The sequence below is a fragment of the Peromyscus eremicus genome, chromosome X, assembly GCF_949786415.1.
Source record: "Peromyscus eremicus chromosome X, PerEre_H2_v1, whole genome shotgun sequence".
In the NCBI taxonomy this organism is placed as follows: domain Eukaryota; kingdom Metazoa; phylum Chordata; class Mammalia; order Rodentia; family Cricetidae; genus Peromyscus; species Peromyscus eremicus.
The window spans coordinates 79,094,246-79,108,292 of record NC_081439.1 but is presented as its reverse complement, the minus strand read 5'-3'; positions in this window follow the sequence as shown (position 1 = coordinate 79,108,292).

Below are 14,047 nucleotides of genomic sequence, written 5' to 3'. Positions count from 1 at the left end.
GCTCAGAAGGATTTGGCCACTGACCATTTCATTCATAGATATTATAAGGTAAACAATTCAACAATACTCAGCAATGTTTTTTAAGTTCTTATTTTAGAATCTTCAATTTCAGAAAGCTCTAAAAAGATTACAGAAGAAGTCTTTGGGAAAACTGCCTCCAAAGTTGCTTTAGAGATAGTGCTAAGTAACCATGACACAATTCCACCTTTCTCTATTAGGGTAAAACATAGCTCCTATTTCCTTGTCTGACCACACTTTACCTTCACAGCTCACTTATTATTTGTTTGTCCAGAAAAGTTCCTCTGGAGTTTGTGCAGCTTAAGATTCTTTCTATAGAGAAACAGTAGTGTACAGAAAACTGACAGATCAATGCTATTTTATATAACATAGCATAATTAAATTAGTACAGTTTTAGGACATGTTTTCTTATAACTGACATAATTAAGCTTAGTTCCTAAAATAGCCAATGTCACTCTCAAATTTGAGAGTGTTTTAGTTTTGTTTTTTATAAAATCAGAGATATTTAATTTTTCTCATTCTGTAATAGTTATTTACCCCTTAATATTTATTACTTACTGACTTCATAAACTATACTTCAATACTACACATCTCTATAATGAAGCTTGCTGTAGTTCATAATGATTGGCAACTTCCTGGTATTCAAATCACCATGGAAACAACTTTCTGCACATCTCTGAAGGGTTATTTTATTTAGGTTAATTGTGGTAAGAAGATCCATTCTAAATGTGGGTGGTACGCTTTCATGGTCTGGGGACCAGAATTGAATAAAAAGGAGAAAGAGAGCTGAGCACAAGCATTCATTGCTCTCGGCTTCTTAACTGTAGATGCAATGCTCCTTCCTTAAGATGCTTTTGTCTGTTTTTTTTTTTTTTGTCCCGACAACTAATAAAAGTGGGGTTTTTTGTTTTGTTTTTTGGTTTGTTTTGTGTGTGTGTGTGTGTGTGTGTGTGTGTGTGTGTGTGTGTGGTGTGTAATTCAGTAACAAATATTCCTCGGAGCCAGAATAGATCCCCTTAATTCCATTAAAATCAGAGTTTCCAGTATATTAACCATCTGCTAGAATAATTATTGTAGATATAACTCCTCGGGAATATACAACTTAATAGACTTGTTTTGGTTGAGAAGAAATAAATTGATCATATCTTGTAGAAATATTAAATTTTCTAGACCCTTATAGCCCTTATTAAGAAACTATGAACCTAAAACTTAAACAAATCAAAACAGCAGCAGCAACAACACTGAAATGAAAAAAAAGACAGCCCAGGAAATGCCTTTAATATCTATGATGAATGTGTATTATCTCCAAGTCCACTCAGCACTTATGAGTATAGTTTACACTGTTGCGGTATCTTCTGTTGTCTTTCTGTTCATCTTTGCAGCATTAACAATTAGCTCAGTGATGTATACATTAAACTGTATTTTATGATTTATATTTCTATTACTCATTTGTCATATCATTGTATTTGCTCTTGTGGGTTATATGGTGTCATAGGCTGAACTGTGAGCCCTCAATTCCTATTTCAAAACAGTCTCTGTGTATATTGTTACTACCTTTATAAGAAGAGGTTAGGATACAGACACACAGAGTGAAGATTCTGGGAAAACACAGGAGGAAGATGTCCATCTATAAGCAAGGGAGAGGTGATCAAGTTCAGAGGACAGTGACCCTGCTGACACCTGGACCTTGGATTGCTAGCCTCAAGAACTATAAGGAAACAGATTTCTGGTTTTTATGTTACTGAGTCATGGTACTTTGTTGTAGTAGCACAGAAAACTAATGTATATACAACTACCTTTTTAGTGATTTATGTTAAAACACAAATATCCTATAAATGTGCAGTTAGAATAGAGTTAGTCATAAAGTGCTTTGAAACCATGAGGCTTCTCATTCAGTGGTTATTGTGAGTATCTCCATTCGTACTGACCTGTTTTAGAGTTGGGTCATAAGAGGCCATCAATCATTTAACTTGCTTGTCAATTCTACACCTGTTTCATTCAACACATAGTTATGTGCCTGTCATGTGCCTTCACTCATCTAAATATTGGGCACAAAGTGTCGAATAGCAATATGCTGTCTGATTGATGAGGAGTAATGGCTACAGTGAATAGTAGTAATTCATTTCTTGCTTTTACAAAATAGATTTGCTACCTTAATGGCTTCAAGATAATTGTCAACCATTTTATAATTGGTTTTGATTATTACTTTAATGTATTTTTTAAGTTTGGAGTTTTTCAAAGGCCTAAATATTTTGAACTGCTCCATTTTAATGACGTTTAACAGTGCATAGCATATTGTATATAGCCATTCAGCAAATGGTTGATAAATTGCTATAATTGCTCCTGAAATTTTGTATAGTAGAAAGTGTTAGTTAGCACCACATACTCAATTTTCCACAGTGTTAGCTGTAATAATTGCAACTGTTATCCTTCACCATGCTGAGATGTTGCTTCATTTCAATATTAATTGTTCAGCCATATAATGCTGGTTTCATGTTTTAATTTTTATTTAAGGAGATGGAAGAATACATAGTTGATTTTTAAAAAGTATTTAAAATTACTTCAGACTCTGTTGTTAGCCTTCCTTCTCTGTATAAGTACCAGTTGCTAGCTAGAGTCTGATAACATATTGTTGAAAAGGATGTTTACTGATGAACTAACACATGGTAAGGAAACTGTTTTCTGAATTGCTGCCAAAACATGATAAAGTATCTTGGCTAGTATAATAGGGAGAAAATGACAATTTCTTGTAACTCAGATAATTTTCATATATTAGCTTCAACACCACTTTTGGGGCATTATGGTAAATTTCAATTTTCCTGTATGTCTGTTTAATATTATTATTTTACATTGTTTGAATATTTTTGGAGAGGAAGGGAGGAGTTTTACTTTTTGCTAAATTGATTTCTATTTGAACCTGGAACTACCAAGTTCTGTTTTTTTCACTCTTTGTGTTAGTTCCTACCATATTGGTCCTGAAGTGGATTTTGAGCACAATGCATTATATCCATTTTAATGAGAGATAATAAAGAGTAAATATTCATTGCTTTACAACTATGTTTTAGCACTGGAGATTTTTGAAGATGATACAGATACACAGGAAAATTTCAACAGATGACCTTACAGTGCACTAACATTTCAACTGACATTTTCCTACATGATTTATTCTTTGCCCAGTGGTCAAACAGTGAATCAGTCAAAGTGACTTATCCTGCCTCATGAAAAGGTGAAAAGGTATGTTCTCTGTGACTCAACACTTTCCCTGAGGTGACTCAGGAAATACTTTTCAAATACTTATTCTAACTTTTTAGTGGGTCTATACTTCAAATCCTTGAAAACAAAGAAATCAAAACAACAAAATAAATAATGTTTGGTTATTATATTTGTAAAACATGACTCCTTCAAGACTTGATGGTATGTTTAAAATTCATTACCTCTTTCTCTCCAACAAATATGTGCATGTTTTATTTATTGTGAGAATGATTCCAATGACATTTTTCCTTCATATTTTGGATTATGGGCAGGGAAATTATGCACATATTTGAAAATCAGGCAATATTTAAAATTCAATGAAGATTGCTCAAAAAAACATACACCCCAGGTCCAGAAAAATTTGACATTGGAAGACAAAGCAATTTATTTCCCAAAAAGTTAGCCAGCACTGGGAAGGTGACAACTCAAATAGATTTAACTGTAAAGAACATGTTTTCTTTTTTGTTTTTGTTAAAAGAAGAATATTCAGACAGCATCTATAAATAACAAGGTCATTTGCTTTATTGAGAAAGCCAATTTGTTTTCTCCAAATAAGCACATACATGCAGCTGCACTTACCAAGTGCCAAAGCTTTGGCAAATGTAAGTACAGAGAAGACAAAGGCTGCCTACCAGGATCCCCTCACCCCAGAGTTGGAATTCCACAGGTTTCAAGAGTCATACAAAATGTGTTTGCTGTTTGAAAGGGTGTACAAGTTCAGTTCTAGGGGTTCATTATTCAAGAGTATAAAAGGTCCTCCCAAATCAATGTGAAAGAAGACAGAGCATACAATGATTGTCAGAGAAGAGCAAGGAAGATCAAGGAAAGAACTGGGCAGTCCATTAACCTTTTTGTCTTATGTCAAAGCCAAATCAGTAGTGAAAGGAAAAGGTAACATTGAGAAAAGGAAAGAAAAGCTCTGAATCCATGAACAAGGAATGCACCTAGCAGAACTGTTAAAAGCATTAAAGAAATCAATTCTTTCCACACATCATCTGGAAGAGTCTAGGTCTGGAGAGCCAAATATATAGCACTTGCTTACTAGAATGAGTTATCATGCAACTTGTACACACACACACACACACACACACACACAGAGAGAGAGAGAGAGAGAGAGAGAGAGAGAGAGAGAGAGAGAGAGAGAGAGAGAGAGAGTCACAATTTGCCTCTTCTTTGAAATAAAATGGAAAGGAAGAAGTTGCCTTGTCATATCAGTGGAGTTCATTAACTTCATTTAGATTGTGGTATCTACAGAGCATTGGCTCTTCAGAGTTTAAATTTTTAATCATTTAATTAGGAAGCCTGTTATTGTTTAAAACAACATAGATTTGGCCTGCCCCATATACATACAATAGTAACAGTGAAATAATTTAACACTCATTTATCAGCATATAGGGCCTATAGCTTTGCATCCCATCTATGAGATTCAGGCCTATGTGTACAAGAAAATAAGGGCTACAGCAACGTCACACAAAAGAATAAGTTAGTGTCCTTTTCCACTCTGCAGCAGGTTAATAATTATTGAAATGTAGAGTATATACTTAGTTGTTGATACAATTCTTTGCTAGATAATTGTTTTGAGCTCTGGGAAGCTCAGAGTAGGGAAAGATTTCCAAAATAATCATACATTGTGCAAGTAACTAGAAACTTCTAAGAGCTATGATTGACCATAATGTTGATGCCTATCTAAAAGAAACAAATGACAAATCTGTGTCTGTTATGTGTTAAACTATACTTTGATTTTGGCTTGAGAAAATATTTTTAAAATGATTGTTTAGAAAACTTAAATTATCTATACAAGTCTTTAATGTTGTTGTTTATTTCTTCATCATTCCCAAGTTCATTATAAATCGAATGTTTGTGTTCCTCAATTAATTCATAAGTTGAAGTCCTAACTCTCAATGTGTTGGTATTTAGAGAAGGTACTTCAGGGAGGCACAGAAGTTTAGATGAGGCCAGAGAACAGCACTGTCATGATGGACTAACTGATTGCATAAAAAGAAGTCAGTGATCATATACTGTGTGTACACAAAGCAACAGTCGTATAAGCACAGGGAGATGGCTACTGATAAGCAAAACCTATCTTGGTCTCTTAATCCTCCAGAATTGTGAGAAATAGTTTCTGTCATTTGAATCACCCATCCAATCTCTTTCTGCTATTGATAATCCAAGCTGCCTAATTTAAGACTCAAAAAATACATGTGACTAAAAGATAAGATTGGAATAATTTCTGAACTTAGGAATAAGAAAGATCAAAGAACAAACCTTAGCTCTACCATGCAAAATTCAAGCTTAGTATGGTGCCATGTGCCTTTGATACCAGCACTTAGGTGGCAGAGGCAGGCAGATCTCATGAATTCCGAGACAGCCCGATCTACATAGCAAGTTCCAGGCTACATAGTGAGACTCTGTCTTTAAAAAGATACAAACTTTGCTCTTGGCAATCATGAAAGTTGTGCATTTTGGATTTTCAATGCTATTTCATGGTAATTAACCTGGCTTATATATAAAAATCATAAATGCCATGAAAAAGATGTAGAAAAGATTAGAGAGAGCCAAAGAGAATAATAAATACTGGAATAACAACAGCATATGCTAATGAGGCCAAGGTTAATTTTTACATTAAATTTTGCTCTATATATGTCACATGAAGTCTATGTCACTATCAGTAATGTAATGTTTCTTAACGTATTTTGAGATATGTAGTCAGAAGATTTCCTGTGTCCCAGCCTGCCGGTCATGACAAATTTCTGCCACTCACATTCCCCAAGTAAACACACAGAGGCTTATACTAATTATAACTGCATGGCCATGGCTCAAGCCTTTTTGCTAGCTCTTATATCTTAAATTAGCCCATAATTATTAATCTATGTATCGCCACATGTTCTGTGGTTTTACCTGCATCCCATTACATGTTGCTCCTTGGGCAGTTCGCTGGTGTCTCCCCCATACCACTCCCCCCACCCCACCCCACCACCACCACCACCCGCCTTCTTCCTGTCTTTTAATTTCCCACCTACCTCTAAGCTGCCTTGCCATAGGCCAAACAGCTTTATTTATCAACCAATCAGAGCAACACATTTTCGCAGCATACAGAAAGACATCCCCCATCAGAGTTGTCATGGATTTTGAAAAGAACTACCTGAGTTTATTAAATTCCAATGTTGCTGGAGTTTTCCTGCCTGGCCCACAGTCAGGGCAAATCTCTCTCACCTGCCAGTCCCACAGCCACTCAGACCCGACCAAGTAAACACAGAGACTTATATTGGTTACAAACTGTATGGCCGTGGCAGGCTTCTTGCTAACTGTTCTTACAGTTTCAATTAATTCATTTCCATAAACCTATCCCTTGCCACATGGCTCGTGGCTTACCAGGATCTTCACATGCAGCTTGTCATGGTGGCGGCTGGCAGTGTCTCTCTGACTCAGCCTTCCACTTCCCAGCTTTATTCTCCTCCTTGCCCCGCCTATACTTCCTGCCTAGCCAACGGCCAACCAGTGTTTTATTGATTAATTAGCAACACATTTGCCATACATCCCACAGCATTCCAACTTGACTATTTATTGGGTATTATGATCATAGACAAGTCATATTTACTATGTATGACATAGTTTCTGAAAAAGAGGGATACATGGTATGTTGTGGTAATTAAATAAGTGAACATATATAAAACAAAATAGTGCATACACATACATACAATCATTCATCACAAAACATGTTTGTTACCTCCAAAACCCATACATGACAGAAGTCCTAAAGTATTATAGTGGAACTGAAAATTTCATATCACATAATAGGTATGGTGTTATAATTCAATTCATTATTCATGTCCTCATGGTGAAGCTAATATAAGTAAACTTACCTGAGCAGTTTTATAAAAAAAATTATTAAAAAAATAAAAAATAAAAAAATTTATATAATTCTGCATTGTACATAATACTTGATAATAAACACTATGCTTTTGCATGTGTATTTTTACTATACTTTTATAGTTACTTTGGTTGGTACTTATTCTAATTATAAAACACATAATACGAAACAGTATTCTTTTACAACTCAGAAGCACCCTCATATACGTTATACTTTCAACATTTCTTGACTACATTATAAGGTCAACTTGAGTAGCTGATGTATATGATCTAGTTGGTGTAACTGTACTCTGTGATCCTCATTAAGTATCAGGGTTTCTTAATGACACCTTTCTCAGAATATATGTCTCTCATTAAGTAATGAATGACTCTGTGCATATATGTGTGCTATAGTCATGTTATTATTACTGCTAACAACATTAAAATGTAAATGGTAAAAGACAAGTAAGAAGGTATTAAATTATAGACTTGTTCAGTCTTTCAATATTTACTGAGCTCTTAGTATTGTTAAATATTTTATTAATTGAAGAGGGTTTATAGTTTGGCCCAAATTTGTTTAGTATTACAATATTCCCTTGATGGATTATACCATTGATTGGTTTGAAGTGACATTATTTCATTATTAGTTTTGGTTTGAAGTCATTTTATCAGATATTAGAATAGCAATTCCTGTTTGTTTCCTGGTTTCATTTCTCAGAATACCTTTCCTAATCCTTTTAGAGATATCCTCTGTCTTTAGTGTTGAGGTGTGTTTCTTGGAGGCAGCAAATAATGAAACTTGCCTTTTAATAATCCAGTCTGCTAACTTGTGTGCTTTGATTCGGGGAGTTGAAACCATCTACATTCAATAAATAGATGTGGATTGATTACTATCATATTGTTGATTTTAATGGTGTTTGTTTTCTTAGTCCTCCTTTGTTTAACTACTATGCTAACACTGTTTTATTCCCCCTGATACCTCTGGGTGTATTTATTCTTCACTTCCACCTGAAGTATTTCTTTCAGTATTGTCTATAAGACTAGTTTGGTGGTCATAAATGCTTTAATGTGCTTTCATCATGTAATTTTTCCTTTTCCTCCAATTATGGAAGTTTTTCTGGGTATGTTGCTCTGGACTGGCATTTGAGGTGCATCAGAACTTATGGAGCATTATTCCAAACTCTTCCGGCTTTTAAAGTCTCCATTGAAGTCAGCTCTTATTCTGTTAGGCTTGTCTCTCTATATAACTTGGTCTTTCTGTCTTGAAGCTTTCAGTATCCTTTCTTTGTCCTGCACATTTAGTGTTTTGACTATTACACGATATTGGAAATTTCTTTTCTGGCCCTGTATTTGATGTTCTGTGTGCCTCCTGCACCTGCATAGGCATCTCTTTTTCTAGATTTGGGAAATGTTCTGTGATTTTGTTGACAATGTTTTCTGTGTCTTTAATCTGGATTACTTCTTTATCTATATTCATAACTCATAGTTTTTTTTCTTTTTTGTGGTTTCTCAAAATCCTATATTTTATACTCACTGTTGTTTTTAAATTTTTATCATTTTCTTTGAGTGATCCAATTCCTCTACCTTGTCTTTAAGCCCTGATAGTCAATCTTCCATTTGACCCATTTTATTGGTGAGTCTTTCCACAGAGCTTTTTATTTACTTCCCCAATTTTTCATTACAAAATTCACTTCAGTTTTGATTTTCTTCAGAATTTATATCTCTTTATTGAATTCTATTTTCATATCCTGAGTTGTCTTCCTAATTTCATTCAACTATTTATTTGTTTTTTCTTTATTTTCATTCTGAAATTTATTCATATCTTTTCTGAGATTTTTGAACAAATTCATAATTGTTATTTGGAGTTCACTGTCTGGGGTACTTTCCTCAGAGACATTACTACGGAGTACTAGTTTTTGCAGGAGGCACACAGTTTTATTTTGTAGCATTTTCTCATGGTACTAGGGCATACGGGGTCAAGTCATTGGTTTGGCTTTTGGTATCAATACCTGTCCCACCCTTATTGAGTGGATATTTGGATTTCTATTTGCTTGCATGTTTTGCCTCTGCTAGGTGAGGTTTGAGGTCCAGTCCTGGGGCCATACAGAAGTAGTTGTAGTTCACTCAACTAGAGCAAGCAGTTTCTGCCTCATGAATGAAACCTCTGCATGGCTAACAGTTCTTTGAAAATGTAGGCTGGAGTACCAGAGAGGAGATGGAAATTCCCAGTGCAGTGTTGGGAACTAGAACTCAACAATGTTTGAGTTCCAAAGGGAAGGCAGAAGGAAGTAGTATTTTGGAATGTGCCAGCAGCTCAGCAAAGGTCCTCAGAATGTGGTGGCTTGCATTACAGAGGGAGGAAGAAGATAGTGCTGTCTGGTTAACACCTGAACAGGGCTTGGTTTGTTCCTCAAATGAAGCAGCTTGAGGTCTGACAGGGGTAGTTCCACTTGTGGAAACTGTGTAAGGTAGGTCCTCAGACAGCAATGGTGTGGCATTTCAAGAGAAGGAAGAAGAGAGTGCTAGCTGTGGGACCCAGAACTGGGCTTGGCAAAGCCCTCCACTGTTTTTGTTTGTTTGTTTTTGTTTGTTTGTTTGTTTTGTTTTTGTTTTTGGAGTCAGGAATCAAACTGGGGGCTTTCTGTGAGCTTAGCAAATACTCTGCCACTGAGCTACATACTCAGATCATGATTATGATATTTCAGTATTGTTTTGGAAGAGGATATTACTGGGAAAAATTGTAGCAGAGTACATGTAGTTTTCTGCACTTTATATTCTTATTATTGTACATGGATCTCTAATTATCCCAAAACAAAACATTTAAGCAAAATTAATTAGTGGATTTACATAAACTAATAAAAACATAAAGACAATCACCTAAGGAAAAAGGCACATTATTCTCAAAACCTGAATAGAGAAAAAGAGAAACACAGAAAAAATCAATCCATATAATAGTATGGGAGAAAACAAAGTGACAAAAGAAAAGAAATCAAATCCCAATATTTTAGTAAACACCAAAATTGTAAGTTGTCATATTTTTATGTTATAGAAATTCCAAACAAAAAGAGCTATGGGTTATTTTAAGACCACATTCTAAAAGCATAAGCACTTTTAAGAATAAAACAATGAAGTATACAAAGAGTGAGATAGGACATCATTGAGCAAATATTAACATAATTCAAAATAAAAGAATTTGTAAGCTCATCTGTATCAGATATAATATATCTCATCCTCAAAGACTCATTCATTACAGATTATGGGAGAGATTCTACCCAATAATGAAATGGAGAAACTTAGCAGATTGCAGAATAATTCTGAATCTATAAAATTTAATGATATAGTTTCAATATATGAAGTAATACTTGAAATAATTACAAAGAGAAGCAAACATACCAGGTTCAAATGGCTATCTGTGGTACCTATTAGCACAGCAAAGCACATGATGGCCTCCTTGTGATACTGTGACTACTGGCTCTTCTTGGCTCTTTTCATTCCACTTTCTACCCTAAAATTCTCCAGCTCATGGGCTTCCCTTCCTCAGCTTCTCATTTCCTTATAACCCAGCTGTTTTGGTTACATGCTCTCTTTTGTCTTCCTCTTTTGGTCACCTCCAATAACTTGGAGACCATAGTTGCTAACCTCGGACAAATGGATAGAAATAGAATTCATGCAGGTAACATTTAGAAAGCATGTATTTTACTTTAAAGGAACTTATAACGGGGCTTCTAAAAACACAGTCCAAACAACTAGAGAACTGGCCATGGTCTAACAATGCAAAAGGGGGGAAAGACTAGAAATTAATAACAACCTAAAAACAAACTGAAGAAAGATTAAAACAGAATTATAAACAATTTTTGGGTGAAAAAAGACACATGCAAATTTGAAAAGATTTCAGTTAATTACAATGGAAATATTACAGAACAAAATTCCTGGAGTGAAACTAGAACAGTACTAACAATAAAATGTGTATTTTAAATAAACGTTGATGGAATTAGAAATGGTATATAGAACTTAAATAATTTAAAAAGGAAATGATAAAGATATCAAATTAATGAAATTGTAATTAAGAAACACTGAATAAATTAAAAATGTCAAAAGCAACTTCCTTGAACAGACCAGTAAAATACATAAAACTATAGTAAGTTTAGCCAACGAAAAATGAAGAGTAAAAAAAGGTGATTATAAAGACACTACAGATAGAATATTATAAACAATGAGTCAGTATATTTTAGGTAGGAAATGAAATGGGAAATAAAGCACTAGAAATTGTTTAATGTAAAAGCTGATTGCAGACAAGAAAAAAGAAAAGCAACTATACCACTGCAGACAGTGACTATGCTATTTAAATACTCTCACATAAATAACAATATCCATTAACAGAACCTGTACAATTTAAGGTTTATTTAATCAAAAATAGATTTTTATACAATACATTTGATTATGGTTTCTTCTCTTCCAACTCTTCCCAGATCCTCTCTGACTCTCCACCCACCTCAATTCACATCTTTCCTTTCTTTCTCTATCATTAGGATACAAACAGGCATCTATAAACAATAATGGGAAAAAATAAAATAAAAAACAAGGATAGGACAAAGCAAACAAACTACCAGGAGAAAAAGAGCCAAAGAAATGCACAAGAAATACATATATATATATATATATATATATATATATATATATATATATATATATATATGCAGAGACACACATGTTGGCACATGCAGAAATCTAACAATGCAACACCAGAAATCATAATATATACACGAAAGACCTGCAAGGGAAGGAAGGAAAGAAGGAAGGAAGGAAAGAAGGAAGGAAGGAAGGAAGGAAGGAAGGAAGGAAGGAAGGAAGAGAGGAATGAAGGAAGGAAGGGAGGAAGAAAGGAAGGGAGGGAGGGAGGGAGGAAGGAAAGAAGGAAAGAAGAAGGAAAGAAGGAAAGAAGGAAGGAAAAAATAAAATAATGCCCAGACAAAGCATTATGAGGTAAAGAAACAAATAAACAAACAAAACACCTGAAAAAATATCATTGAGTTCGTTTTCTGTTGACCATCTACTCCTGGGCATGGTGTCTGCCCTTAAGAGCAGTTGGTATCCTCAATGAGACTCCACTGGAGAAAACTAATTTTTCGTTTGAGGGTGGTTATCACCTGGAGATAGCTCCTGGGTTCGGGATGGGGGTTTGCAACCACTTCACGTTCTCAGCACTAGAAATCCATCTGGCTTGGACCTTTGCAGGTCCAGTGTGTGCTGCTACAGTCTCTGTGAGTTCAAATATGCATCAGTCTTGCTGTGTTTAGAAAGCCTTGTTTTCTTGGTGTCCTCCATGACCACGCCTCTTAAAATCTTTCTACCTCCTCTTCCACAGAGTTCCATGAGCCCTGAGGGGAGAGATTTGATAGAAGCATCCAATTTAGAACTGAATGTTCCAAAGTCTCTCACTCTCTGTGTATTGTCCAATGGCGAGTCTCTGTATCTGTTACCATCTACTGTGATGTTAAGGTTTTAAGTCCAGTGACTGATTAACAGCTTACTCTCTGCTTCATAGACAGTGCCTTGAGGCTGTATCTTCACATGGTAGCAGGGACTATCTTAACCACATTTCTAAAAGTGTTTCTTCATGAGAGTTCCAATCGTACCTCAACTACCTCCTAAAGTCTCTACCTCTTTATAGTATTGAACCCTATTAGACGAAAATTCAGACCATAGTAGACATGATGTAAAGTTTCAGGATCTAGTGCAGTGGTGCTCAACCTGTGGGTCATGACCACTTTGGGGCACTTAAGACCACTGTAAAACACAGATACTTACACTATGATTCATAATAGTAGCAAAATTACAGTTATGAAGTAACAGCACCAATAATTGTATGGTTGTAGGTCACCACAACCTGAGGAACTATATTAAATGGTTGCAGCATTGGGAAGGCTGAGAGCCACTGAACTTAATCAATCATACATTACCCTTGCAATCATCGACTTGATGGATTGTAAGCATCCCTTGTTGCCAAACTGCCCACATCTGCCATGCCATCTAAGAAAACTAACCATGTATTTTCTTCATTTGCCTCACATCTTCTATGTGTGTGGTTTGATATGCCACACAGGGTCTACTTCAGCTGAGTAAGTTTCCAAAGTCCTTTCATGTTGTCTAGACAGAAAATGTCACTATTAGTATATTAGTCAAATTGCTTCTGACTACTCATAGAAAACATTGTACTTGTGATAAGAATTACAGGTAATCTACATGAGCACTTTATTAGCTAGTCACCTTTGTTTTTGTTCTATGCCCAAACTGATTTAGAAGGAAGAAGACTTTTAGAACACCGAAGGAAGCATATTGAAGACTATCAGGAAAGGAACCTAAACGTGTGTCAATAAAGAGTGCATGATTAAAACATTAAAGAGTTGAAAACTACAGGCCTCAAGACTAAATCAAGTGCAACATAAGTGCTAAGTGAATGAACATATAAACATTTCATTCTTCCTTTTAGTGGAGAGTTTGGAAAGTTTAAGTCCTAGATTCTGGGAATAATATCAATAAAATATATTATAACTGACTTAGGCACTGGGCAGTGAGCACCTTTCCAAATGTGAGATTACCAGATCCATAGCTATTTCATTTTTTTCTAGTTGAGAGTGCACTGAAACAATCAAGAGAGCATAACGTAGAATCCATAACATGAAAAAAATGTTCTAGAAAAATACTAGATAAATGTACTTCACTGGTAATTAGGCAAATCAGAGTTAATGTTATGAATAATTGTAAAGTGAAAGCTCTTAAAAATCATCTTGTTTTCCTTCCATTCTGTGCAGGAGATACACATGCTGGCTCAAGAGGAAGATCACAGAATCAAAGTGGCTTATTCAATAGCTTTCTAGCCTCAAGTGGCACTGACTCTGGGCCAGTAGTTCCCTGGAAAATGTGTTCC